The following is a 27,051-nucleotide window of genomic DNA, read 5'->3' as shown; positions in this document are numbered from 1 at the left end:
ATGAAAACGGTCCGCGGATCGCAGACATGTCTCCTCGTGTGTACAAGGCCTTAGAGTTAGCAGAGGGACGGATCTTAGTTATGCAATGGAAATCTTAAAGTGAGTATAATGATGTATCCTCTATTATGTAGAAGAACCTTCTGTGTGCATTAATCTGTTGCCCGATGTTGGAATGTTGGGTATAGAATCAAACAAAAGGCATATTCTTGTTTTTTTTTTTTGTATTACCTGAAGCATCATTAATTCCGCATGCTGCAGCACGCCATATTGGTTTTAGACATGTACAGATCCAGAATGTGTGACAATTAGAGTTCCTTGTTCTGAGCCTCCTCTAGGGGGAAGCTGTAGAGTAGGATTGATGTATCTTTTTAGGGGCCAAATACCACAAATACCATCTAGTCAATCGTCTCAATCAGTGGCGGCTGGTGGGGGCGCAAAAAAACAAAACAAACAATTGCAGCCTCAGGCCCCGTACACACGACCGGTTTTCTCGGCAGAATCCAGCAAGAAACTCGATGGGAGACGTATTCTGCCGAGAAAACCGGTCGTGTGTACACTTTTCGCTGAGAAACCCGTCGGGAAACTCATCGAGCCAAATAGAGAGCATGTTCTCTATTTCCTCGGCGGGCAATGGGAAAATTTGGCTCGACAAGTTTTTTGACAGTCGAACAAGGAACTCGACGGGGAAAACTATGCGTTTCGCCCGTCGAGTTTCTCGGTCGTGTGTACGCGGCCTGACTGTGCCCATCAAACGCAGCCACTGTACAAGGTGATTATATTACTTACGTTGTATATTGAATGCAACGACCTCAATTGTTGTCTATTGAAAAACCCAAATAAAAAATGTATTGATAAAAAAAGAAATAAAAATAATAAAAGAAAGAAAATAAATTAATGATAAAAAATAATAAAGAACAACAATATTTGAGTGGTTAGAAGAGAGAGATCACATAGACATAATAGTCATTTTATCAACTCCATCACAAATGGCCCGGTCATCGGGCAGCCAATTCTTCCGGGGCTGAAGTGGTTAAGCAATCCAAATCTGCTTCCCAATGTAACATAGGTGCAGATTTCTCTGGTAATGAAAGCCCGTGAATATAACGATACAATTGAGAAATGAATCTTCTATCCCTCGGGGAGGTATTACATAAAAGTGGGTTTGGAGATTGTACTGATAATGCATAATGGTTCCCAAAACATTTTTAATTTGAATATAGCGGGAGTGTTCCGAGCAAAGGAAACCATATTTCGATTGGAGAAATTTTATCTCACAAACTATGGGCCAGATTCACGTAGCCCGGGCGCAGCGTAACGTAACCGATTTAGGTTACACCGCCGCAAATTTTCTGTCTAAGTGCCCGATCCGCAAAGCACTTACCTGGAAATTTGCGGCGGTGTATCCTAAATCCGTCCGGCGCAAGGCGGGCCAATTCAAATGGGGCGGGTACCATTTAAATGAGGCGCGCTCCCGCGCCGGACGTACTGCGCATGCTCCCGACGCAAATTTCCCGACGTACTTTGCGCGAAATTACGACGCGCCGACGTTTTGTGAATCGCGACGTGAAAAAAAATTCAAAAAAAATTCAAAAGCGACGCGGGAAAGACGGGTATACTTTTACACAGTGTAGTAATTTTACACTTTGTAAAAGGTGCCCTATCTTTGCAAAGACAAACTAACACTTGCGGTGACGTAACGACGGGAAAAAGTTTCGTGGATCGCCGTAACTGCTAATTTGCATACCCGACGCTGGTTTACGACACGAACTCCCCCCAGCGGCGGCCGCGGTACTGCATCCTAAGATCCGACAGTGTAAAACTATTACACCTGTCGGATCTTAGGGATATCTATGCGTAACTGATTCTATGAATCAGTCGCATAGATAGAAACAGGGATACGACGGCGTATCCCTTTTGTGAATCTGGCCCTATAGATCTAAGAGCAGTTAGGGTTGTTGTTCTAGAATAGAACAAGATCTTGAACTAAATGTAAGATGAAGAAAAGAAGCGGAACAACAGAGGACAACCCAACTGACATCAATAACAGACATGGAAACAATGTTTTTGCGGCCCTGGAAAACTCTTTAAAATCAGAAATGGCAATAATTCATAAAGTGGAAAAATGGAAACAAACTGCGCTAAAATAACAAATAAAGGATAAAAAGAAGGAGAGAAAAAGACCTGCAACGTAGTCACAGTCTATTCACTCCCGGAGCTGCCATTACCATGTAAACAATAAATACAAGAAAAGAGACGTGAGAAAAACATTAGCGCGATTTATATTTTTCTCACAATAATTCATAAAGACATGGGCCACCTGCTCACAAGAGTTCCCACACAAACAGTATAAAATAATTAAAAGGTGAAATAAAAACTGTAAAAATAGAACAGGAACAGGCGTACAGATTAGAAAACCAAGAAAATTGAGACAGAATGAAAAATCGAAGAATACGAGGTCTTCCCGTATCCACCCAGACAGAAATAATAAGGAAGGTTCTTAATCCAACACTTGGCAAAGAAGAACAAAATCTAATAATAATTGAAAGAGTGCAAAGAATAAGAAGACCGAAAGGAAAGCCCAAGAGACCTACCGTATATACTCGAGTAATAGCCGAGTTTTTCAGCCATTTTTTTAGGCCCCGCGGCTTATACTTGTACCTGTCGGGTCGCGGGCGTCCATTTTTCAAAAGTCGTGGCTTCCTCTGTGATAGGCGTTTGACACTGTGTTCCGCTACCGCCTATCATGGAGGTCCTCTCATTCTCTGATTTTCCCAGCAGACACTGGGCATAAATTCAGGTAGGGGCGCGCACTGTTACGGCAGCGCAGCGTATCGTATTTAGGCTACGCCGCCGTAAGTTACAGAGGCAAGTGCTGTATTCACAAAGCACTTGCCTCCTAAGTTACGGCGGCGTAGCGTAAATGGGGCCGGCGTAAGCGCGCGTAATTCAAATGAGGATGAAGGGCGTGGTTTATGTTAATTCTGTTCATTCTTGGTGACCCGACGTGATTAATGTTTTTCCCGAATGGCGCATGCGCCGTCCTTGGAATTTCCCAGTGTGCATTGCTCCAAAGTACGCCGCAAGGACATCATTGGTTTCAACGTGAATGTAAATTACGTCCAGCCCCATTCACGGACTAGTTACGCAAACAACGTAAAAAAATAGCGCCGGGTTGTACGTACATTTTTGAATCGGCGTATCTAGGTCATTTGCATATTCTACGCCGAAAACGGAAGCGCCACCTAGCGGCCAGCTTAAATATGCACCCTAAGATACGACGGTGTAAGAGACTTACGCCAGTCGGATCTTAGGCTAATGTCGGCGTATCTTGCTTTCTGAATACAGATAAAAGATACGCCGGCGCAGCTTTGAATTTACGCGGTGTATCTAGGGTGAGAGGACCTCCGTGATAGGCGGTAGCGGAACACAATGTCAAACGCCTATCACAGACCAGGAGGAAGCCAACAGTTACACTGACTATCACGGAACGAATGGGACCAGGAGGAAGCCACGACTTTTGAAAAAAGGATGCCAGCAGCCTGTCACGAATACAGGTACACACTGAGACTGCAATGCCTAGTGGTCCTAAAAGTCACCGATAAAGCAATTGTGGTCAAACTCAATATTCAAACCTCGAGGAGCAAATGTATCTAAAATGGAAATCCACTTTGATTCCAACTGGCTGGGTGTTCTTACTTTATGGCTACCCTGCCAGTGTCTAACATAGGATTCTAGCCCCCTCAATTTCTTCTCGTTTGGGTGATTTGTTGCTTCCAGATTCCGATAAGCCCCCCCGCCCGCAGACCCTGACAACCAACGACCAGGGTTGTCGGGAAGAGGCTCTTTTCCTCATCAACATGGGAATAAGGTGCTTTGGGCTAAGGGGGGCGCAGGGCCCCCCCTGCCTCAAAGCACCCACCCCCCCTGTTGAGGGCATGCGGTCTGGTACGTTTCAGGAGGGAGGGCACTCGCTCGTCCCCACCCCCTTTCCTGACCGGCCAGGCTGCGAGCTCGCATAAGGGTCTGGTATGGATTTTGAGGGGATACCCATGCCGTTTTTCGGCATAGGGGTTCCCCTACCAGACTGAAGGTCCTAGTATGCTCTTGGAGGGGGAACCCATGCTGGTTTTTTTTTGGCGTGGAGTTCCTCTTCATGATCATCAGAGCACAAGTCGCATGCCAAAGTCGGATCAGGCAAGAAGGCGATCCAGACTTTGATCCGACTTCAATGATATTCAATGGGCTGAAGTAGGATCAAAGTCGGACCAAAGTAGTACAGGGAGCATTTTCAAAGTCGGACCAATTAAGACGACTCCCGTAGGGAAACATTGATTTTCACACGTCATGCGACATGAGCTCCCGATGTCTGAGCCTTTGTCGTACCCGTGTGAACCCGGCCTTAACCTTAAACTACGTAGAGCAGGGGTGTCAAACTCAATTTCACCTTGGGCCGCATCAGCATTATATAGAAAAATTGATTGTGGGGGAGTCCTTTTGATCTCTTCATATGTACTCACTGTTTAAGTCTTATTGATTTTGTTGAGTTTATTATTGCCTTACAGGGCATTTGTGTTTTTAGTGGCGCCGCATTTTTTTCTATATTTTGTTTTACAGTTTTTCCATGTTATGCTGGCAGCCTTACACATACTTTTTCACCAACACATTGTAACATAGCGCACTATTATATATATATTTTTTACCGCATCAGCATTATGATTGCCCTCAAAAGGGCCGGCAGCGCATCCCCTCCCCTTACAGTTAGATGTCAAAAGCCCCCCCACCATCAGAAGTTGAGTCCCCCCCACTCTCCCTTACATCACAATGCACCCCCTTTCCTTATGCTGCTGCTGGGAAGAAGCTGGATGCATTGATTGAAAGCAGAAAGCAAGGGTCTGGAGGAAGACCATAGGAGGGCTGGAGCTCTCCGGTAGCTGCAGAAGAGGTGCGAGGGCCGCATGAAATGGCCTGGAGGGCCGGATTTGGCCCGTGGGCCTTGTGTTTGACACCTGTGACGTAGAGGGTTCTTTACTGTAAGAGCGGCAAGGATGTGGAATTCCCTTCCACAGGCGGTGGTCTCAGCGGGGGAGGAGCATCAATAGTTTAAACAAACAAACGATTAGATAAGCATCTGAACGACAAAAACATACAGGGATATACAATGTAATACTGACATATAATCACACACATAGGTTGGACTTGTATCTTTTTTCAACCTCACCTACTATGTAACTATGTAACTATGTCTAATGTATATTTCCTAATAAATATTGGGGGATAATGCACTAGGCTGGTGCTCCTTCAGTAAACTGGCCCTTTGTTTAGAATATTTGAAGACCCCCCCCAAACCCCGGGGCTAGAAAAAAAAACACCATGAGAAACTTAATTTAAAAAACTTAATTGGAATTGGCACCGGGGAATTTTTTTTTTTTTTTTCAGATCATTTTTGTGAATGGCTCCGCCCCATGTGCATTTTGTTTCTTTTTCCCCTTGATTATAAATGGAGAAGTAGACCTTGTCCCTTAGCTTAGGACTGTGGCAGCTCCCAGGGCTGGAGGAGAAGGCAGAGCACTAAAAATAGAAAGTGAAAGCAACTTTCTGCAGACAGTTAGGTGTTGTTGCTCTGATCTGGCAGTTGCTGTCGCAAACTTTCAAGGGTTAGGAAGGAGCGAGGAGCAAGAAAGAGAAAAACTGGAGAAGAACGTTCGCCGGGGGTCTTCAGCTGCAGCTGACTCATCGGGAACACGCGAGAGAAGGTGAGATAAATGCAACAATCGCCCTGCAGTGCGACCGCGGGGGGACAGCCAATAATAGCAGCAGATTCTTTATTCTTCCAGCTTTTCTCTTTTGTACTTTACACTTCCAGCCGAAATAACAAAGCTCCGCTAATCCAAACTTACACGCTGGCAGGGTTACCTGCAGCTTAGCGAAGTTGGAGAAAGTCCGAGCAAAACAGACTTCTGAAGTCAGATCCCAAACAACGCACTCGGCTTTTAGTTATAGGGAGTTATTGCGCTTTTTTTTATTATTTTACTTATTTTTTTTACTGCACTCGGCTTTTAGTTATAGGGAGTTATTGTGCTTTTTTATTACTATTATTTTTTATTTTTTTTTACTGCACTCAGCTTTTAGTTATAGGAAGTTATTGCGCTTTTTTATTATTATTTTTATTTTATTTTTTTACTACACGCAGCTTTTAGTTATAGGGAGTTATTGCGCTTTTTTTTATTATTATTTTTTTATTTTATTTTTTACTGCACTCGGCTTTTAGTTATAGGGAGTTATTTCGCTTTTTTAATTATTTTTCCTTTTTCTTTTTTTTTACTGCACTCATCTTTTAGTTATAGGGAGTTATTGCGCTTTTTTATTATTATTTTTCTTATTTTGTTTTTTACTGCACTCGGCTTTTAGTTATAGGAAGTTATTGCGCTTTTTTATTACTATTATTTTTTTATTTTTTTTTACTGCACTCAGCTTTTAGTTATAGGAAGTTATTGCGCTTTTTTATTATTATTATTATTATTATTATTATTATTATTTTTATTTTTTTTACTTCACTCAGCTTTTAGTTATAGGGAGTTATTGTGCTTTTTTTTTATTATTTTTCTTACTGCACTTGGCTTTTAGTTATTATTACCGTATATACTCGAGTATAAGCCGAGTTTTTCAGCACATTTTTTCCTGCTGAAAATGCCCCCCTCGGCTTATACTTGAGTCACCTTTGTGCGCCTGATCTCCTGGAATTTGGGGACGTGGAACTGGCCAGCCGTAGGTCCCCAGGACTCCAAACTTGGCACACATGTAGCCCCACTCTTCCTCCACAAGTGTGCAAAGTTTGTTGTCCGGGGAACCTACGGCCGGGGAGCACCGATTTTTCAAATTCGGGCGCCCCTTCCATAGACTCCCATGTTAAATGATAATTTCTCTGGAAATTTGGGGGCCCGGTAACGGCCGGCCATAGGTCCCCTGGACCCGAAACTTGGCACATTTGTAGCCCAAGTTCTCCTCTACAAGTGTGCAAAGTTTGCTGTCTGGGGGACCTACGGCCGGGGAGCACCTTTTTTGCAAAGCAGGGCACCCCTTCTATATACTCCCATGTTAAACATAAGTCTAGTAATAGGCACAATGAGGCATGGGCGCAGTGAGGCATGGGCACAGTGAGGCATGGGCACCCTAGGCTTATACTCGAGTCACCCTAGGCTTATACTCGAGTCGATACGTTTTCCCATTTTTTTTGGTGGTAAAATTAGGTGCCTCGGCTTATACTCGAGTATATACAGTATTTATTTATTATTATTTAGGTACTTGTATAACGCTGTCAATTTACGCAGAGCTTTACATATACAATGTACATTCACATCGGTCCCTACCCTCAAGTAGCTTACAATCTAAGGTCCCTAACTCACATTCATATAATAGGGCCAAGTTTAAACAGAAGCCAATTAACCTACCAGCATGTCTATGGGGTGTGGGAGGAAACTGGAGTATCCGGAGGAAACCCACGCAGGCACAGGGAGTACATGCAAAGTCCAAGCAGGTAGTGTTGTGGTTGGGATTGGAACCAGCGACCCTTTTTACTGCTAGGCGAGAGTGCTACTCACTACACCACTACTGCCACCCGTTATAGGGAGTTATTGTACTTTTTTTAAATTATTTTTATTTATTTATTTTACTGCACTCAGCTTTTAGTTATAGGGAGTTATTGTGCTTTTTTATATAATTTTTCTTTTTTTTTACTGCACTCGGCTTTTAGTTATAGGAAGTTATTGCGCTTTTTAATTTATTTATTTTTTTACTTTTTTTTGTGCAAGTTCTCCTCCACACAAAAAAAACCCGCTGCTTTTTGGGATTACCCCCCCCCCCCCCCCACAAATAGAGCTTTCTTTGGGTGGTATTTGATCACCTCTGCGGTTTTTATTTTTTTCGCTATAAACAAAAAAAGAGCGTAAATTTTGAGAAAAAAAAACAATATTTTTTACTTTCTTCTATAAAACATAAAAAAAAATATAAAAAAATCTACTTTCTTCATCAATTTAGGCCAATATGTATTCTGCTATAGCAAAATAAACGCGGAAAAAAACGTGCGACTTTGAAACGCTCATGTGTGAATGCAGCCTAAAACTTTACATATTGGGCCAGATTCACAGCGGAGATACTCCGGAGTATCTCTCAGAGTATCTATGCGGCTGATTCATAGAACCAGTTACGCATAGATATCCAGAAGATCCGACAGGTGTAATTGTTTTACACTGTCGGATCTTAGGATGCAATACCGCGGCCGCCGCTGGGGGGAGTTTGCGTCGTAAACCAGCGTCGGGTATGCAAATTAGGAGTTACGGCGATCCATGATGGTTTTTCGCGTTCGCTACGTCGCCGCTAGTCTAGTTTCCCGTCGCAAAGTTAGTCGTCGTTTTTGGTGCCCTAACTTTACACAGCAATCGTATTGCTGTATAAAGTATGGCCGTCGTTCCCACGTCGAAATTTGAAAATGTTTCCTTCTTGCGTAAGACGTCCGGGAATACGGAAGTACGCTACGCATGTCGCCGTTCGAAAAAATGACGTCACTTCGCGCAAAGCACGGCGGGAATTTCAAAACAGAGCATGCGCAGTAGGTCCGGCGTGGGAGCGCGCCTAATTTAAATGGCACACGCCACTTTGAATTACGCAGGCTTACGCCGGAGGCCGCCAGCGTAAGTTTTCATTGCAAGTGCTTTGTGAATCAGGCACTTGCGATGAAAACTTGCGGCGGTGTAACGTATCTACGATATGTTACGCCGCCGCACTTCTACGTGAATCTGGCCCTGTATCACTACAACTACTTTGTGCATGCAAGTGGATTATACTGCATTTTTTTGGGCTTTCATTTGGTGGTAAATAGTCATTTTTTTATTATTATTATCAGAGGAACACTTGCCCAAAATAGTAAAAATATATATATATATATATATATATATATATATATATATATATATATATATATATATATATATATATATATAATTTAGCTCTATATTTTTTTTTTGCTACTTCCTTAACCTACCACCAAAGAACAGCCCAAAAAAAATTCTCCCGCTCCTCCCGATCGCAGCGATACCGCATATGTTAGTTGTTCTTTGTACCCGTAGTACGGGCCAGAAACAATAGTGCGCATTTTTCTTTTTCTTTTTTTTTTATCCTACCTAAAACACACTAATACTAATTTAACCACTTCAGCCCCGAAAGGATTTACTCCACGTCATGACCAGGGCAATATTTTTTATTTATTTTTGCGATGCGGCACTGCGTCTCTTTAACTGACAATTGCGCGGTCGTGCGACGCTGTACCCAAATAATATTTATGTCCTCCCCCCCCCCCCCACAAATAGAGATTTATTTTGGTGGTATTTGGCCACCTCTGTGGTTTTTATTTTTTACGCTTTTAACAAAAAAAGAGCGACAATTTTGAGAAATATTTTTTTTTTAACTTTCTGGCGCAATCCTTGCCGACGGAAATCACCGAACCTCCAGCGCAAAATGGAATTTGAGGTAAGTGGCCAGTCGGCCTCACGTCCTCGCTTCGCTCGCTCGGCCTCTTGGCTCTTTTTTTAACATCCTCCAATCCACGGGGATGTTAAGGAATGAGCCTGGATGCCGGGCGAGGTTCGGGGATTTCCGTCGGGAAGTTTGCGCCTGCGCAGTCCTTACAGGAACCATATCGATAGAGGAACCATACCGACAAGTCACCGGCAACTACATATGAGCATTAAAAAGCAAAGTGCTGCTGCGTTTCGGCGCGAGTCTTGGTCTTAGTTATGACTAAGGCTGAAGTCGAAACACGTCAGGAGTTTGCATTTTAATGCTCATATGTAGCCAATATATGACTAAGGCTCACGTCGAAACACGTCAACTGTTTGCTTTTTAATGCTCATATGTAGCCAATAAATTTTTGCAGCAAGGACTTTGGAGTCGCCGGCTCTTCTTTCTTATATATTGCATTTATTGTGAGAAGACCCTGAACCTTGGCACCTCTGCTGCAATCTGCACACTAGGATTGGATTATTGCTGCTGTTGAGAGCGCTGCAGCTTTTATAACTATGTAACTATATATATATATATATATAGCACTGAATGTATGCAATGGCAAGGGGTGTGGGGTGTGCTGGAGGGTCTATTTCTGTGGGGGGATCTATTGTCACTGGTGGGTATCTGTTTTTGTGTGTGTGTGTGTGTGTGTGTGTGTGAGGGTCTATTGTTGCTGGTGGGGGGTCCTTATGTTGCTGGTTGGGATCTACTTTTGAGGCTGATGTTGCTGGGGTGGATCTTTTGTTCCTGGGTGTGTCTTATGTTGCTGGTAGGGATCTACTGTAGAAGGAGAGGTCTATTGGTTCTTGCTGCTGGAGGGTCTATTGATGCTGGCTGCTGGGAGATCTTTTGTTGCTGCAGGAGGGGGAGAAATCTAATGTTGCTGGGGTGGATCTTTTGTTGCTGGGTGTGGTATTTTTGTTGTGGGTGGTCCATTATTGCAGTGTGTGTGGGGGGGAGGGGACTATTTTTGTGAAGGGCATCTATTGTTGCTGGGATGGGGTCTATTGTTGTGTGGGGTTTATTTGTGCTGGGTTGTGAAATATTGTTGCTGCATGGGGATCGACAAACTGACAAATTGAAGCCAAACTCACGCTTTATAAACATCCCAGCTAGCGAGCAATTGCGCTGCAGGTTTGAAAATGACGCGCTAAGCTATCGCTAGACTTGCCGGGCTTCGCAAGTTTGTTGCACAATCGCAACCAACTTGACTCCAGATCAACTTTCTTCGCAAACATTCTGCAAGTTCTGGTTCAGTTACGTTGTGCGATAGTCATCCCACCACCGGGGGTCACTGTGGCTGAATTTTCCCGGCTGGAGACTTGCAGAGCTCTTGCTGTAGACTCACCGCTGCAACTTTGCTCCTGCTAGAGATTTACCGCTCCACAAAAGTGTCAACTCAATCTTGGGCCAGATTCAGGTAGATCCGCGCAATATTTGCGTGGGCAAAGGGCAACGATTTTTGCTCTGCGCCCACGCAAATATTTTGATTTGCCCGCAATTCACGGAGCAGTAGCTCCGTAAATTGCGCGGGCGCTATGCTAAATAGCCCGGCGTAAGGGCGCCTAATGTAAATGATCCCGCCAGGGGCGGGAATCATTTAAATTAGGCGCGCTCCCGCGCCGAGCGAACAGCGCATGCTCCGTCGGGAAACTTTCCCGACGTGCATTGCGGCAAATGACGTCGCAAGGACGTCATTTGCTTCTAAGTGAACGTGAATGGCGTCCAGCGCCATTCACGAATCACTTACGTAAACGACGTGAAATTTAAATTTCACGAGCGGGAAGGGCGGCTATACTTTAGCATTGGCTGCCCCTGCTATTAGCAGGAGCAACCTTGCGCTAAAGTCGCCGTACGGAAACTCCGTACCTTGCGTGCGCAGGGCCCGCGCAACTTTTGTGAATCGGTGGTAGTATGCAATTTGCATACTACACGCCGATCACAATGGCCGCGCCCCCTAGCGGACAACGCAAGAATGCAGCCTGGGATGTGAAGGCATAAGGAGGCTTATGTCTGTCACATCCTAGGCTGCAGTCGGTGTAACGAGGTTCCTGAATCAGGGGCACTCGCTACGCGGGAGCAAAACAGCTATTGCGCCGCGCAACCTATGGTTGCGCGGGCGCAATAGCCTCTTGAATCTGGGCCCTTGTTTTTTTTTCTCTGTGTTTACCAATCAGACAGGAGATTTATGAACACATCGCATGCAAAGATTTTCCTCCTGGTGTTCAGTTCCCAGCATAGAAACGGTTTGTGTCGGGGGGGGGGGTTTCCCCTCTAAGTTCTAAATACCGGTTATTCAGCTTTTCACCAAATATGCTCAGATACAGATTTGCTTTCATTCTAAAAGATCCTTTCTAGGAATCAGCTAAAAAAACGATCAGGTAAAATATGTAACATGTTCCCGAAGTTGAAGTTATCTATTAACCCTTTTCGCTGCCAGAGACGCTTTTGTGTTTTTATTTTTTTTTTGCACACATTTAACCCCTTCCATACCGGGCACTTATACACCTTCCCGCCCAGACCAATTTTTAGCTTTCAGTGCTGATGCACTTTAAATGACAATTGCGCGGTCGTGCTACGCTGCACCCAAACTAAATTTTTATCAATTTGTACCCACAAATAGAGCTTTCTTTTGGTGGAATTTGATCACCTCTGCGATTTTTATTTTCTGCAAAAAAAAAAAATGACCGAAAATTTAGGAAAAATTTTTTTTTTTTGGTTTCCGTTATAAAACATTGGGCTGGATTCAGGTAGATTTGCGCTTTTTTTACGGAGGCGCAGGGCAACGTTTTTGCCCTGCGCCCCCGCAAATTTACTGCGCTGCCCTTGATTCACGGAGCAGTAGCTCCGTAAATTGCGTGGGCGCGCCGGCAAAATGCCCGGCGTAAGCGCGCGCAATTTAAATGATCCCGTAGGGGGCGGGAATCATTTAAATTAGGCGCGTTCCTGCGCCGATCGTAGAGCGCATGCTCCGTCGGGAAACTTTACCGACGTGCATTGCGGCAAATGACGTCGCAAGGCTGTCATTTGCTTCAAAGTGAACGTGAATGGCGTCCAGCGCCATTCACGAATCACTTACGCAAACTACGTAAATTTGAAATTTCACGACGCGGGAACGACGGGTATACGTAACATTGGCTGCCCCTGCTAATAGCAGGAGCAGCCTTACGCGAAACCCGACGTACGGAAACGACGTAAACTGCGTACGCAGGGCTCGCGTAACATTGTGAATCGGCGTTAGTATGCAATTTGCATACTATACGCTGAGCACAACGGGAACGCCACCTAGCGGCAATCGCAAGAATGCAGCCTAAGATATGCGGGCATAAGAGCCTTATGCCGCGCATATGTTAGGCTGCAGTCGGCGTAACGAGGTTCCTGAATCAGGAGCATTCGTTACGCCGGCGCAAGTAAGCAATTGCGCTGTGTAACTATGGTTACACAGGTGCAATTTGCTTCTTGAATCCAGCCCATTGTAAATAAGTACGTTTTCTCCTTCACTAATGGGCACTGATGGTACTGCACTGACTGGCACTGATAAGGTGGTACTGATGGGCACCGATGAGGTGGCACTGATGTGGTGGCATTGATGATGGGCACCAATATGCGGCACTGATGGGCGGCACGGATGGGCACTGATGGGCAGCACGGATAGGTGGCACAGATAGGCCGCACGGATGGGCAGGGATAGGCGGCACGGATGGGCAGGGATAGGCGGCACGGATGGGCAGGGATAGGTGGCATGGATGGGCACTGATAGGCGGCATGTATGGGCACTGATAGGTGGCATGGATGGGCACTGATAGGCGGCATGAATGGGCATAGATGGGCACTAACTAATGTGTTGTACTAATGGATGCCAATCAGTGCCAAACAATGCCTGCCAATCAGTGATGCCCATTGGGATGAATTAGAGGCGGAGACTGCGAGCCAGGCCTTCTCGTCCAACATCAGTGCCTGACCTCACAAATGCTCTTCTGGAAGAACGGTCAAACATTCCCATAGACACCCTCCTAAACCTTGTGGACGGCCTTCCCAGAAGAGGTGAAGCTGTTATAGCGGCAAAGGGCGGGGCCAACTCAATATTGAACCCTACGGGACTAAGACTGGGGAGGCCATTAAAGCTCATGTGCGTGTAAAGGCAGGCCTCCCAATACTTTTGGTAATCTAGTGTATGGCAGCCCTCAAAATTTCCAGTTGTGGGGTCGCCAGAGGGGGGAGGGCGTCCCAATACTTTTGACAATATAGTGTATATGTAAATAAACAAATAATAAATGTAAAGTATAGCTTGGAGGGGGGGAGGGGCAGTTATTCATATTGAGGAGGAATGTGCGGAACAAGTGCCGCGAAGTGCGATTTCCTAATCGCAGCTCCTCCATGACCTGACGAGGTGAGAACTCGAGCAGGGAAATTCGCTGACTCGGCAGTATTGACCTGATTTATCCTCCTGTTGTGTGCGAGTCACAGACAGGTTTTTTGTTTTTCATTAGTTAGCGAAAACGAAACTCACGAGTTGCGGTCGCTGTGAAAACTGCAAACCAAGGATTATTTTTCAGTTCATCACTTCCCCGTCCGGCAGCCCGGCCTGATATTTCATCACATTAGGTGTAAAGTTTTCTTTTCCTAGAACAGCTCAACGCAGTTCAAGTGGCTCCGACCTCAGGAAGTGATTCGCTGATTTGTCCTAACCAACGTTTGGAAACGTTAAAGTGATATTAACCACTTCAGCCCCCCGGGAACCATTCGGCTGGCCAAAGACCGGGACACTTTTTTGCGATTCGGCGCTGCGTCGCTTAAACTGACAATTGCGCGGTCGTGCAACGTGACTCCCAAACAAAATTGACGTCCTTTTTTTCCCCACAAATAGAGCTTTCTTTTGGTGGTATTTGATCACCTCCGCGTTTTTTGTTTTTTGCGCTATAAACAATAATAGAGCGACAATTTTGAAAAAAAAAAAACAATATTTTGTATTTTTGGCTAAAATAAATATCCCCCAAAAAATTTATAAAAAACACATTTTTTACCCTCAGTTTAGGCACAAAATTCAAAGTGACGTAAATGTACATTACTTTGTGCAGCCGCGCCATTCTGCCCACGTAAATGTACATGGCGCGGTCAGCAAGCGGGTAAAGCAAAAGTTTTGCACAGAGCAACCCCAGATCCTCCTGCCTGCTTCTTCTCAGTCCCCCCCCCTCCCCGCCGCAGCTCCTGGCCCCTCCCTCCTGCCAAGTGCCCCCAGCAGTGCCATCTTAATAGCATCATGGGCCCCTGGGCAAAGGAATGCTCTGGGGCCCCTACAATGGAGACAGTGCAGGTAAACAGAAATCGGGTAGGTAGGAGGCAGGGGATATATGGGGTATAGAGGGGTCAGAGTGCTGGGGGATATCTGGGGTGTAGAGGGGTCAGAGTGCTGGGGGGATATCTGGGGTGTAGAGGGGTCAGAGTGCTGGGGGGATATCTGGGGTGTAGAGGGGTCAGAGTGCTGGGGGGATATCTGGGGTGTAGAGAGGTCAGAGTGCTGGGGGGATATCTGGGGTGTAGAGGGGTCAGAGTGCTGGGGGGGTATCTGGGGTGTAGAGGGGTCAGAGTGCTGGGGGGATATCTGGGGTGTAGAGGGGTCAGAGTGCTGGGGGGGTATCTGGGGTGTAGAGGGGTCAGAGTGCTGGGGGGATATCTGGGGTGTAGAGGGGTCAGAGTGCTGGGGGGGTATCTGGGGTGTAGAGGGGTCAGAGGGCTGGGGGGATATATGGGATGTAGAGAGGTCAGAGTGCTGGGGGGATATCTGGGGTGTAGAGGGGTCAGAGTGCTGGGGGGATATCTGGGGTGTAGAGGGGTCAGAGTGCTGGGGGGATATATGGGATGTAGAGGGGTCAGAGTGCTGGGGGGATATCTGGGGTGTAGAGGGGCCAGAGTGCTGGGGGGATATCTGGAATGTAGAGGGGTCAGAGTGCTGGGGGGATATCTGGGGTGTAGAGGGGTCAGAGTGCTGGGGGGATATCTGGGGTGTAGAGGGGTCAGAGTGCTGGGGGGATATCTGGACTGTAGAGGGGTAACCCGGGCTCAAGGACCAGCTGCTTTGGGGAAAGGGCAGGGACCCCCCATGCAGCTGGGGCCCCTGGGCAGTGCCCAGGTGTGCCCTCTTATTAAGACAGCCCTGGCCCCCAGATCAAGCAGCTTGCATTGGGGGGAGAGGCACCCGAAACAGGCTCCTTCCTGAGCCACGCCTCTGCATGACCCTTCACATCTCAGCCCAGTCCCCTCTCTCTCTTGCTCCTCATTGGCTCACTGGCTGTGATTGACAGCAGCGGGAGCCAATGGCTCTCTAAGGCAATGAGGAGTGAGAGTATCTGGAGAGCCAAGGCTCTCGTGCATGTCGCTGGAGGAAGATTGGGATCAGGTAAGTATTAGGGGGGGGGGGGGGAGTGTTACACAGAGAAGGTTTTTCTACCTTCATGCAGAGGATGTATGAAGGTAAAAAAAACTTCTGCTCACCAATGTAAGGAACATTCTTCTCACTGATCACCAATGTAAGGAACATTCTTCTCACTGATCACCAATGTAAGGGACATTCTTCTCACTGATCACCAATGTAAGGGACATTCTTCCCACTGATCACCAATGTAAGGGACATTCTTCCCACTGATCACCAATGTAAGGGACATTCTTCTCACTGATCACCAATGTAAGGGACATTCTTCCCACTGATCACCAATGTAAGGAACATTCTTCTCACTGATCACCAATGTAAGGGACATTCTTCCCACTGATCACCAATGTAAGGAACATTCTTCTCACTGATCACCAATGTAAGGGACATTCTTCTCACTGATCACCAATGTAAGGAACATTCTTCTCCCTGATCACCAATGTAAGGGACATTCTTCTCACTGATCACCAATGTAAGGAACATTCTTCTCACTGATCACCAATGTAAGGAACATTCTTCTCACTGATCACCAATGTAAGGGACATTCTTCCCACTGATCACCAATGTAAGGGACATTCTTCTCACTGATCACCAATGTAAGGGACATTCTTCTCACTGATCACCAATGTAAGGAACATTCTTCCCACTGATCACCAATGTAAGGGACATTCTTCTCACTGATCACCAATGTAAGGGACATTCTTCTCACTGATCACCAATGTAAGGGACATTCTTCCCGCTGAATGAGAAGCACGCCCTTAGATGCACTCTGAAGCCTCGGGCTCCTCTTTGTAATCAGCCTCTGATAATTGGTCTCCTGTAGAAGCACAGGACTGCTATTAGTGTAAATGATGAAAGATAAAGGAGTGGGAGATGAGAAGATAATGTCGGCATTGGTTGTGTGCCAGACAGACATGGCGGAGAATGTAGATCAGGGATCCTCAAACTACGGCCCTCCAGCTGTTGCGGAACTACACATCCCATGAGGCATTGTAACTCTGACGTTCACAGACATGACTAGGCATGATGGGAATTGTAGTTTCTGAACAACTGGAGGGCCGTAGTTTGAAGACCCCTGATGTAGAGTATGACATCATTCCTGGCTGTGTAGGTTAGAGTGTGAGTTATGATGTGGGAAATGATGGCCATGCAAATGATCAATTACTGACTATAGTCGGCATCTATGAAAATGACACTAATCGTGTCCAAGCTTCACTCACTCTAAAGGAGGCCTCAACCCAAGAATATCTTATACTGTAGCTTTCTAGAGGGAGTGGCTTAGAGGCGGTGTCCGTGTGGCCATTTTTAGTGATACGGCACTGCGTTAATTTAACTGACAACTGCGCGGTCGTGCGATGCTTTACCCAAATAAAATTGGCGTCCGTTTTTTCCCCACAAATAGAGCTTTCTTTTGGTGGTATTTGGTCACCTCTGAATTATTTTTTTGCACTATAAACAAAAAAAAGACAATATTTTCTAGTTTCTGCTATAAAAAATATCCAATAAAAAAAATCGAATTTCTTCATCGGTTTAGGCCAATATGTATTCTGGTAGATATTTTTGGTAAATAGGTGATGAATATATCCCATAGTTTGTAGACTCCTGCATTCCAGTCTCGGGAAAAATTGACGGCTGGATAATGCCGGCTCATTCACTGCGATCTTTGGGATAATACTCAGCCTCTGGGATTGTACTGCCATTTGCAGATCCGTGGACCACTACAATGGCCGACACGGGCAGCAAAATCAATTGTGCAAAATCCTTAGAACGTCCTTCAGCCCAACTTCTACCCTAAACAAAAATGCTCCGACCTCACGACTATTTATGTATGGGGGTAAGTGAGTACAGACCGTCTTGTTGTTGTCTCAACCAACCATGCTAATCCATTGGCGCCAATCATGGGCTGCCGCATTGTAGGGTTATGAACTGACAATTAAAAAACGATAATTCATCTACTTGGTCCCGCACCCTCAAGGGAAACCTTGACACGCTTTTGGCTTCACGAACAAGAAGAATAAAAAATGTTGTCCAGCCAACTTTAACCACTTCAGCCCCGGACCAGGCCACTTTTTGCGATTCGGCACTGCGTCGCTTTAACTGACAATTGCGCGGTCGTGCGACGTGGCTCCCAAACAAAATTGTCCTTTCCCCCCCCCCCCACAAACAGAGCTTTCTTTTGTTGGTATTTGATCACCTCTGCGTTTTTTTTTTTTTGCTATAAACAAAAATAGAGCGACAATTTTGAAAAAAAAAAAATCTATATTTTTTACTTTTTGCTACAATAAATATCCCCCAAAAAATATATTGAAATTTTTTTCCCCCTCAGTTTAGGCCGATACGTATTCTTCTACATATTTTTGGTTAAAAAAAAAACGCAATAAGCGTTTATCGATTGGTTGGCGCAAAAGTTATAGCGTTTACAAAATAGGGGATAGTTTTATGGCATTTTTATTAATAATTTTTGTTTTTACTAGTAATGGCGGTGATTAGCGATTTTTTTTGTTTATCATGACTGCGACATTATGTCGGACACCATTTTGGGACCATTGTAATTTTTACAGTGATCAGTGCTATAAAAATGCACTGTTTACTGTAAAAATTACACTGGCAGTGAAGGGGTTTACCTGTAGGGGGCGCTAAAGGTTAAGTGTGTCCTAGGGAGTGATTCTAACTGTAAGGGGGTGTGGCTACGAGTGTCACGTCACTGATCGCTGCTCCCGATGAGAGGGAACAGACAATCAGTGACATGTCACTAGGAAGGACGGGGAAATGTGTTTACACTGACACCTCCCCGTTCTTCAGCTCAGTGACTCGATCGCGGGACACCGGTGGACACCGGGTCCCGGGGGGCACGGTCACGGAGCTTGCGGCATGGCCGCGAGCGTGCGGCCGGTGGCGCGTGCGTGACCACACAGCAGCAAATTAAAGGGGAAGTACAGTTGAACCTCGGATTACGAGTATAATCCATTCCAGGAGAACGCACGTAATCCAAAGTACTCACAATCAAAGCGAGTGTTCCCATTGAAGTCAATGGAAACAAAAATAATTTGTTCCGCATTGACTTCAATGGGATGCAATACCGAATGCGGCCAGAGGTGGGCGGGGGGGGCACCAGAGATCACTGAAAACGTTCGAAAAGGCCCAAGGACACTTCAGCTCGTTTCCTGCGCTCCCCCGTACCTCAGGCCAAATGAGGTACTGCAGGCCGAAGTTTCGGCTTTTCTCGGCTCCTGTGCCCCCGTACCTCAGGTCAAATGAGGTACTGCAGGTCAAAGTTTCAGCTTTTCTCGGATCCTGTGCCCCCGTACCTCAGGCCAAATTTTCGGCTTTTCTCGGCTCCTGCGCCCCCGTACCTCAGGCCAAATTAGGTACTGCAGGCCAAATTTTCGGCTTTTCTCGGCTCCTGCGCCCCCGTACCTCAGGCCAAATGAGGTACTGCAGGCCTACTAAGCTTGAACTCTGCTCGTCTTGCAAGTCAACACTCGCAAACCAAGTCAGAATAAAAAAAAGTTGCTCCCAAATCAAAACGCTCTCAAACCAAGTTACTCTTAAACCAAGGTTCCACTGTACCTGTACTCCCATTTGCCTGTCCCTGCCATTCTGTTGACATCTGCGTGCGGCTGTCCTTAAAGGGGTTGTAAAGGTAAAAAAAAAAAAAATCCTAAATATCTTCCTTTCCCTTAGTGCAGTCCTCCTTCACTTACCTCATCCTTCCATTTTGCTTTTAAATGTCCTTATTTCCTCTGAGAAATCCTCACTTCCTGTTCTTCTGTCTGTAACTCCACACAGTAATGCGAGGCTTTCTCCCTGGTGTGGAGTGTCGTGCTCGCCCCCCCCCTCCCTTGGACTACAGGAGAGTCAGGACGCTCTCTACGTTGCAGATAGAGAAAGGAGTTGTGTGTTAGTGGGCGTCCTGACTCTCCTGTGGTCCAAGGGAGGGGGCGAGCACCACACTCCACACCAGGGAGAAAGCCTTGCATTATTGTATATATATATTTGTTTTGTTGATCACCTCTCCTCTTGTTTACAATGAGAGGCGCTCAACGGCATTAAGACTGCCTCCCCTGTGTATCTATCACTCTCAGTGCCATCATGGGGCCCCCAATTTCAGGGCAGCGTGGGCTCAAGGACCAGCTTGCTTTGGGGAAAGTGCAGGGGCCCCCCATGCAGCTGGGGCCCCCTGGGCAGTGCCCAGGTGTGCCCTCTCATGAAGACAGCCCTGGTGTAACCTCGGAAAGTCTCGTTCTCAGTGGCTGATCTTTTGTTTTTCTGCTTTTATCAAGGTGGACTTTCATCTCATAAACAGCTGTTGTAGTTTATTAGGTCATAAAATGTCACTTGTGTGATAGAAGGAAGGAAATTACGACCATCTAGTGATATCCTCTTGTTAATTCCACTGGATAAAGAAAACGGGTAAAGTGTAAGAAAAGAGGGGGAGACGGGTCACCGTGTAACGCGGATAGCGTAATGCCCAGATGGTCTGGATCGGGGGTCTCCACACTTTGCAGTAAGAGGGCCACATCGCATATTTTACAAATAATTGTGGGCCGGAAAGAAAAAAAATAAAACAGTTTGTGCCAGATCCACATAGATCTGCACCTGCGCAGCGTATATCAGAGATACGCTACGCCGCCGTACCTTACCTGGCGTTCTTTCAAATCCTCAAAGATTTTGCGCCGTAAGTTACCGCGGCGGAATTCAAATCGGCGATTAGGGGGGCGTGTTTCATTTAAATGAAGCGCGTCCCCGCGCCGAATGAACTGCGCATGCTCCGTTTCGAAATTTCCCGCCGTGCATTGCGCGAAATGACGTCAGCAACGACGTCATTTTTTTAACTTAGACGTGAATTACGTCCATCCCTATTCACGGACGACTTACGCAAAAAAAAAATATTCAAATTTCGACGCGGGAACGACGGCCATACTTAACATGGCAAGTCTATCTATACGCCGCAAAATACCAGCTTTAACTATACGCCGGAAAAAGCCGACTAGAGACGACGTAAGAGAATGCGACGGCCTCGCGTACCTTTGTGGATCGTCGGAAAAAGCGAATTTGCATACCCGACGCGGAAAACAACGCAAACTCCACCCAGCGGACGCCGAAGTATTGCACCTACGATCCGAAGCCGTACGCCTGTCGGATCTTACCCAGATGCCGTCGTATCTTGGTTTGAGGATTCAAACTAAAGATACGACGCGGGAAATTTGAAAGTACGCCGGCGTATCAGTAGATACGCCGGCGTACTCTCACTGTGGATCTGGCCCTTTGTTTATAAATAAATAACATTTATATAAATAAATAAACACCCTCCAAGAAATAACTCTGTATCATAATCCCCCTCCCCCATCAGGGTCATCTTTAAGGCTGCATTCACACTATAGCGTACTGAATCGCTGCGTTTTGTCCCGCGAATTGCGGCGGCAAATAGCGGCGTTTTGTACCACGATTCGCGGCGACAAAACGCCGCGATTGTGAATGCAGCCTGTGACCCCCTCTATGGAGATGGTTCACATCTCCTAGCCGAACGCCGAAAGACGCCTGAAAAAAAGGTCCGGGACCTTTTTTCAGGCGGCAGGCGTACGGCGTTCGGCGTGGAGTTGTGAACCATCTCCATAGAGGGCAATGCTAAAGCATCCCTCTGGCGTGTCGGGGCGGCAGCGGCGTTCACACTACAGGCGTATATACGCCTAGGTGTGAACGGGGCTTAAGGCATGGCAAAAGGGGAAGCTGCCCTGGGCCCTGACATTGTTGTGGGGCCCAAAGCAGCTGCCTCATACTTGCCGACTACAGTATAACCTTGGCTTGCGCACATAATTGGTTCCAGAAACATGCTTGTAATCCAAAGCGCTTGTATATCAAAGCATTTTTTTAACAGCGCCGGCGCACCAACTCCTTGAAACTCCAGCGATGACCCCAACCAAGCGGACCTGCATTGTGTGTAATGGCTAGGTCCGGTCTGGTCTGGTCTGGTCTGGATCTCACACATCTGGGGAGGCTTTGCTTTCTCTTTCGGAGTTCATAGAGTCTGTTCTCACTCAGCAGAGCGTCCGGGAAAAAGGAATTTTTCGCCTGATGTAACCCATCGGAAATACCCACCGAAAATGTGAGACGAGGCGAGGAATGGGGGAGGGGGGCGGAGTCAATATGTTTTCAATTTCAATATCACAAAGTCCAAAAAAATAAAGTTATAAAGTATTTCCAAGACTGTTGTGGATTTGGGAATAAAAGAAGTCGCAAGAGAGCATTTCCCCGAATAAGGAGCGCCGTCCATTCTTCAGCGCGGAGCCCAAATTCCATCCGGTGACCCGATTTATGTGCCAAACACGGCGTCCGCCGTCCCTCATCTTTTACTGATTGCTTATTACTTACAATGGCCTGGATTCAAAGAGATTTGCGCTTTTTTTGCGGAGGCGCAGGGCAACGATTTTGCCCTGCGCCCCCGCAAATTTGCTCCGCTGCCCTCGATTCACGGAGCGGTAGCTCCGTAAATTGCGAGGGCGCGCCGGCAAAATTGCCCGGCGCTAGAGCATGCAATTTAAATGATCCCGTAGGGGGGCGGGAATCATTTAAATTAGGCGCGCTCCCGCGCCGAGCGTAGAGCGCATGCTCCGTCGGGAAACTTTCCCGACGTGCATTGCGGCAAATGACGTCGCAAGGACGTCATTTGCTTCAAAGTGAACGTGAATGGCGTCCAGCACCATTCACGAATCACTTACGCAAACTACGTAAAGTTCAAATTTCGCGACGCGGGAACGACGGGTATACGTAACATTGGCTGCCCCTGCTAATAGCAGGGGCAGCCTTACGCGAAAACCGCCGTCAGCAAACGACGTAAACTGCGTACGCAGGGCTCGCGTAACATTGTGAATCAGCGTTAGTATGCAATTTGCATACTATACGCTGAGCACAACGGGAACGCCACCTAGCGGCCATCGCAAGAATGCAGCCTAAAATATGCGGGCATAAGAGCCTTATGCCACGCAGATTTTAGGCTGCAGTCTGCGTTACGATGTTCCTGAATCGGGAGCAATCGTAACGCCGGAGCAAGTAAGAAATTGCGCTGTGTAACTATGGTTACACAGGCGCAATTGCTTCTTGAATCTGGGCCATTGAAATAAACCGAAAGCTGAGCTTCAGGAAGATACAAAAGACACAGGAATATATTACCAAAAGTATTGGGACGCCGGCCTTTACACGCACAGGAACTTTAATGGCATCCCAGTCTGATAGCTGGATTCAGGTAGAGGGGCGCATCCTTGCGGCGGCGTAGCATATCGTATTTACACTACGCCGCCGTAAGTTAGCTAGGCAAGTACTGTATTCACAAAGTACTTGCCTGCTACGTTACGGCGGCGTAGCGTAAATGGGGCCGGCGTAAGCGCGCCCAATTCAAATGAGGATGTGGGGGGCGTGTTGTATGTAAATTAACTGTGACCTGACGTGATTGACGTTTTTTACGAGCGACGCATGCGCCGTCCGTCCGTGGATGAGAAGGCCTGGCTCGCAGTCTCCGCCTCTAATCCATCCCAAAGGCGTTCTGTCGGGTTGAGGTCAGGACTCGTGGTTTGGTGCAGCACCATTCTAAAAATGATGTTTGATATACTCTTTGTGCATTGCAGAATGTTTTGCAGCCCATGGAAATGAATGAGCTGCCAGAAACGCGTTGCCCCGGAACATGCAAAAAAAAAAGGCAAGCGCAGATGCACTTACATTGCCTTAAAAAAGTATTCATACCCCTTGCGATTCTCCACATGTTGTCATGTTACAGCCAAAAACGTGAATGGATTTTATTGGGATTTTATGTGATAGACCAACACAAAGTGGCACATAATTGTGAACATTGATATAGGCATGGGAATGGACACAGGCAGGGGAATGGACACAGGCAGGGGAATGGACACAGGCAGGGGAATGGACACAGGCAGGGGAATGGACACAGGCAGGGGAATGGACACAGGCAGGGGAATGGACACAGGCAGGGGAATGGACACAGGCAGGGGAATGGACACAGGCAGGGGAATGGACACAGGCAGGGGGAATGGGCACAGGCAGGGGAATGGACACAGGCAGGGGAATGGACACAGGCAGGGGAATGGACACAGGCAGGGGAATGGACACAGGCAGGGGAATGGACACAGGCAGGGGAATGGACACAGGCAGGGGAATGGACACAGGCAGGGGAATAGACACAGGCAGGGGAATGGACACAGGCAGGGGAATGGACACAGGAAGGGGAATGGACACAGGCAGGGGAATGGACACAGGCAGGGGAATGGACACAGGCAGAGGGAATGGACACAGGCAGGGGAATGGACACAGGCAGGGGAATGGACAGAGGCAGGGGAATGGACACAGGCAGGGGAATGGACACAGGCAGGGGAATGGACACAGGCAGGGGAATAGACACAGGCAGGGGAATGGACACAGGCAGGGGAATGGACACAGGAAGGGGAATGGACACAGGCAGGGGAATGGACACAGGCAGGGGAATGGACACAGGCAGGGGAATGGACACAGGCAGGGGAATGGACACAGGCAGAAGAATGGACACAGGCAGAAGAATGGACACAGGCAGGGGAATGGACACAGGCAGGGGAATGGACACAGGCAGGGGGAATGGACACAGGCAGGGGGAATGGACACAGGCAGGGGGAATGGACACAGGCAGGGGGGAATGGACACAGGCAGGGGGAATGGACACAGGCAGGGGGGAATGGACACAGGCAGGGGAATGGACACAGGCAGGGGAATGGACACAAGCAGGGGAATGAATCTGCGGTGCGCTGTGGTTCAGGTGCTACTCCAGTATAAAGTTGGAACGTGAAGAATGAGTGTCATCGGTTACCTCTTCCCATGACTGTTGTCATCCAAAGTTCATTTCTTTTGGTCCGCTAGTAAAAGTTTAATCCTAAATAAGAAAAGACAATGCGTTCCTTTGTATTTGTCTTTTCCTGCCAATACCTCAGGCGGCGCCGTGCTATCGCCGCTCTTAGGAAGAGGAAGGATCCGAATCCGGCTCTAACAATCCTCTTGTAAAAAAATTAATTGTTGGAAAACTTCCTGGACCCCCTGATGAAAGTCCATTCCAAATCCAGCGACCACATGAGGAAGTCCACGGAAAAAGGGAAAATAAATAACAGCGCAATGCCATTTACAATAAAACGAAACGCAGAACTGACCCCTCCCCCGCCGCTTCCAGCAATGTGACATCCTCAGACCAGTGCCAACCTCTTATCGCAATAAGCCTATAGTGATTGGTTTGTGCAAAAGTTATAGGGCCAGATTCACATAGATCGGCACCGGCGCAGCGTATCTAAGATGCGCTACGCCGCCGTAACTTACTTGGCTTTGTTTCAAATCCACAACGAATTTGCGCCGTAAGTTACGGCGGCGTAGTGTATCTTTGGCGGCGGATTTCAAATTGGCGATTAGGGGGCGTGATTCATTTAAATGAAGCGCGTCCCTGCGCCGAATGAACTGCGCATGCTCCGTTTCAAAATTTCCCGCCGTGCTTTGCGCGAAATGATGTCGAAACGACATCATTTTTTTTACTTAGACGTGACTTACGTCCATCCCGATTCACGGACGACTTACGCAAAAAAAAATAAAAAATTCAAATTTCGACGCGGGAACGACGGCCATACTTAACATGGCAAATCTAACTATACGCCGGAAAAAGCCGACTAGAGACGACGTAAGAGAATGCGACGGCCGCGCGTAGGTTCGTGGATCGTCGGAAATAGCTAATTTGCATACCCGACACGGAAAACGACGTGAACGCCACCCAGCGGACGCCGAAGTATTGCATCTTAGATCCGAAAGGCGTACGAGGACGTATACCTGCCGGATCTAACCCAGATGCCGTCGTATCTTGGTTTAAGGATTCAAACCAAAGATACGACGCAGGAAATTTGAAAGTACGCCGGCGTATCAGTAGATACGCCGGCGTACTCTCACTGTGGATCTGGCCCATAGCGCCTACAAAATAGGGGACAGAATTATGGGGGAAAAAAATGTATTATTCTTTTTTTTTTACTAGTAATGGCGGCGATCTGCGATTTTTATTGGGACTGCGACATTATGGCGGACACATATCGGACACTTTTGACACATTTTTGGGACCATTCACATTTATACAGCGATCAGTGCTACAAACATGCCACGGATTACTGTATAAATGTGACTGGCAGGGAAGGGGTTAACACTAGGGGGCGAGGAAGGGGTTAAATGTGTACCCTACTAGTGATTCTTACTGTAGGGGGAAGGGGACTGACTGGGGGAGGTGACCGATCTGTGTCCCTATGTACAAGGGGACACACCATCGGTCTCCTCTCTCCCTGACAGGACACACAGATCCACGTCCTTGTCTGTGTAACGGCCGATCGCGGGTACCTGGCGGGCATCGCTCGTGCGTTGTATGTGCACAATTGTATTTAAAAATAAATTATCATTTTTAGCTTGGCATTGACAGTATAACCACATAGTTTGCAACATTGCAAAATAAAATATAGAATTCGGGACACTTTTTTGCATGTAGGCGGAGCCTTGCTATGAATAGGGGCGGGTGCATTAGTTTGTAGGTGTGGCATAGTCTAACAGAAAAATGGGGGGAAACTCCACAAGCGGCGCTGTGTGTTCAGCGGAGAGGGGCGGGGCCTCCGATTCGTGAAGCCAATCAGTTTAGGTGTACACTGAAAAGTGAAGCCAATTGGCTGCCCCTCCCCACCGAACACACAAGCAAAGGCACCTTGCGGCAGGTGACGGCCAAAACATTCTCAATTTTCCCGGGAGAAAGGCAAAATCCCGGGAAATTAATCGGGACGAGTCTCTCTCTCTGAGTCTCTCTCTCTGAGTCTCTCCCTCTCCATAAATAATAATTGTAAACCATTAATAATATTTTTTTTTTTTATAATAATAAAAACTAATAATGAAAACAAACAAAAATTTTAAAAATAATATTATTATTATTTGTTTTTTAATATTATTATTCATTTTATTATTATAAATGTTTTAATACGTTTTTACTTATGTAATAATGATGTAATATTTATTTATTATATACA

At 46.7% G+C, this 27,051-nt stretch overlaps 1 protein-coding gene across 2 annotated transcripts in view; it reads left to right on the top strand.

Moving 5' to 3' along the window:
* The first annotated feature begins 5,501 nt into the window (after positions 1 to 5,501).
* Positions 5,502 to 27,051, top strand: part of LOC120919077 — a 39,686-nt gene continuing 18,136 nt past the window's right edge. For both annotated transcript variants that reach the window (XM_040331059.1, XM_040331058.1), the window contains exon 1: positions 5,502 to 5,753. The gene's annotated coding sequence lies outside the window, so the exon portion shown is untranslated. The remainder of the gene's footprint in view (positions 5,754 to 27,051) is intronic.

Source organism: Rana temporaria, chromosome 12 (assembly GCF_905171775.1).
Source record: "Rana temporaria chromosome 12, aRanTem1.1, whole genome shotgun sequence".
Taxonomy (NCBI): Eukaryota; Metazoa; Chordata; class Amphibia; order Anura; family Ranidae; genus Rana; species Rana temporaria.
The sequence above is the reverse complement of the archived record's forward strand: the minus strand, read 5'-3'. Positions and strand labels throughout refer to the sequence as shown.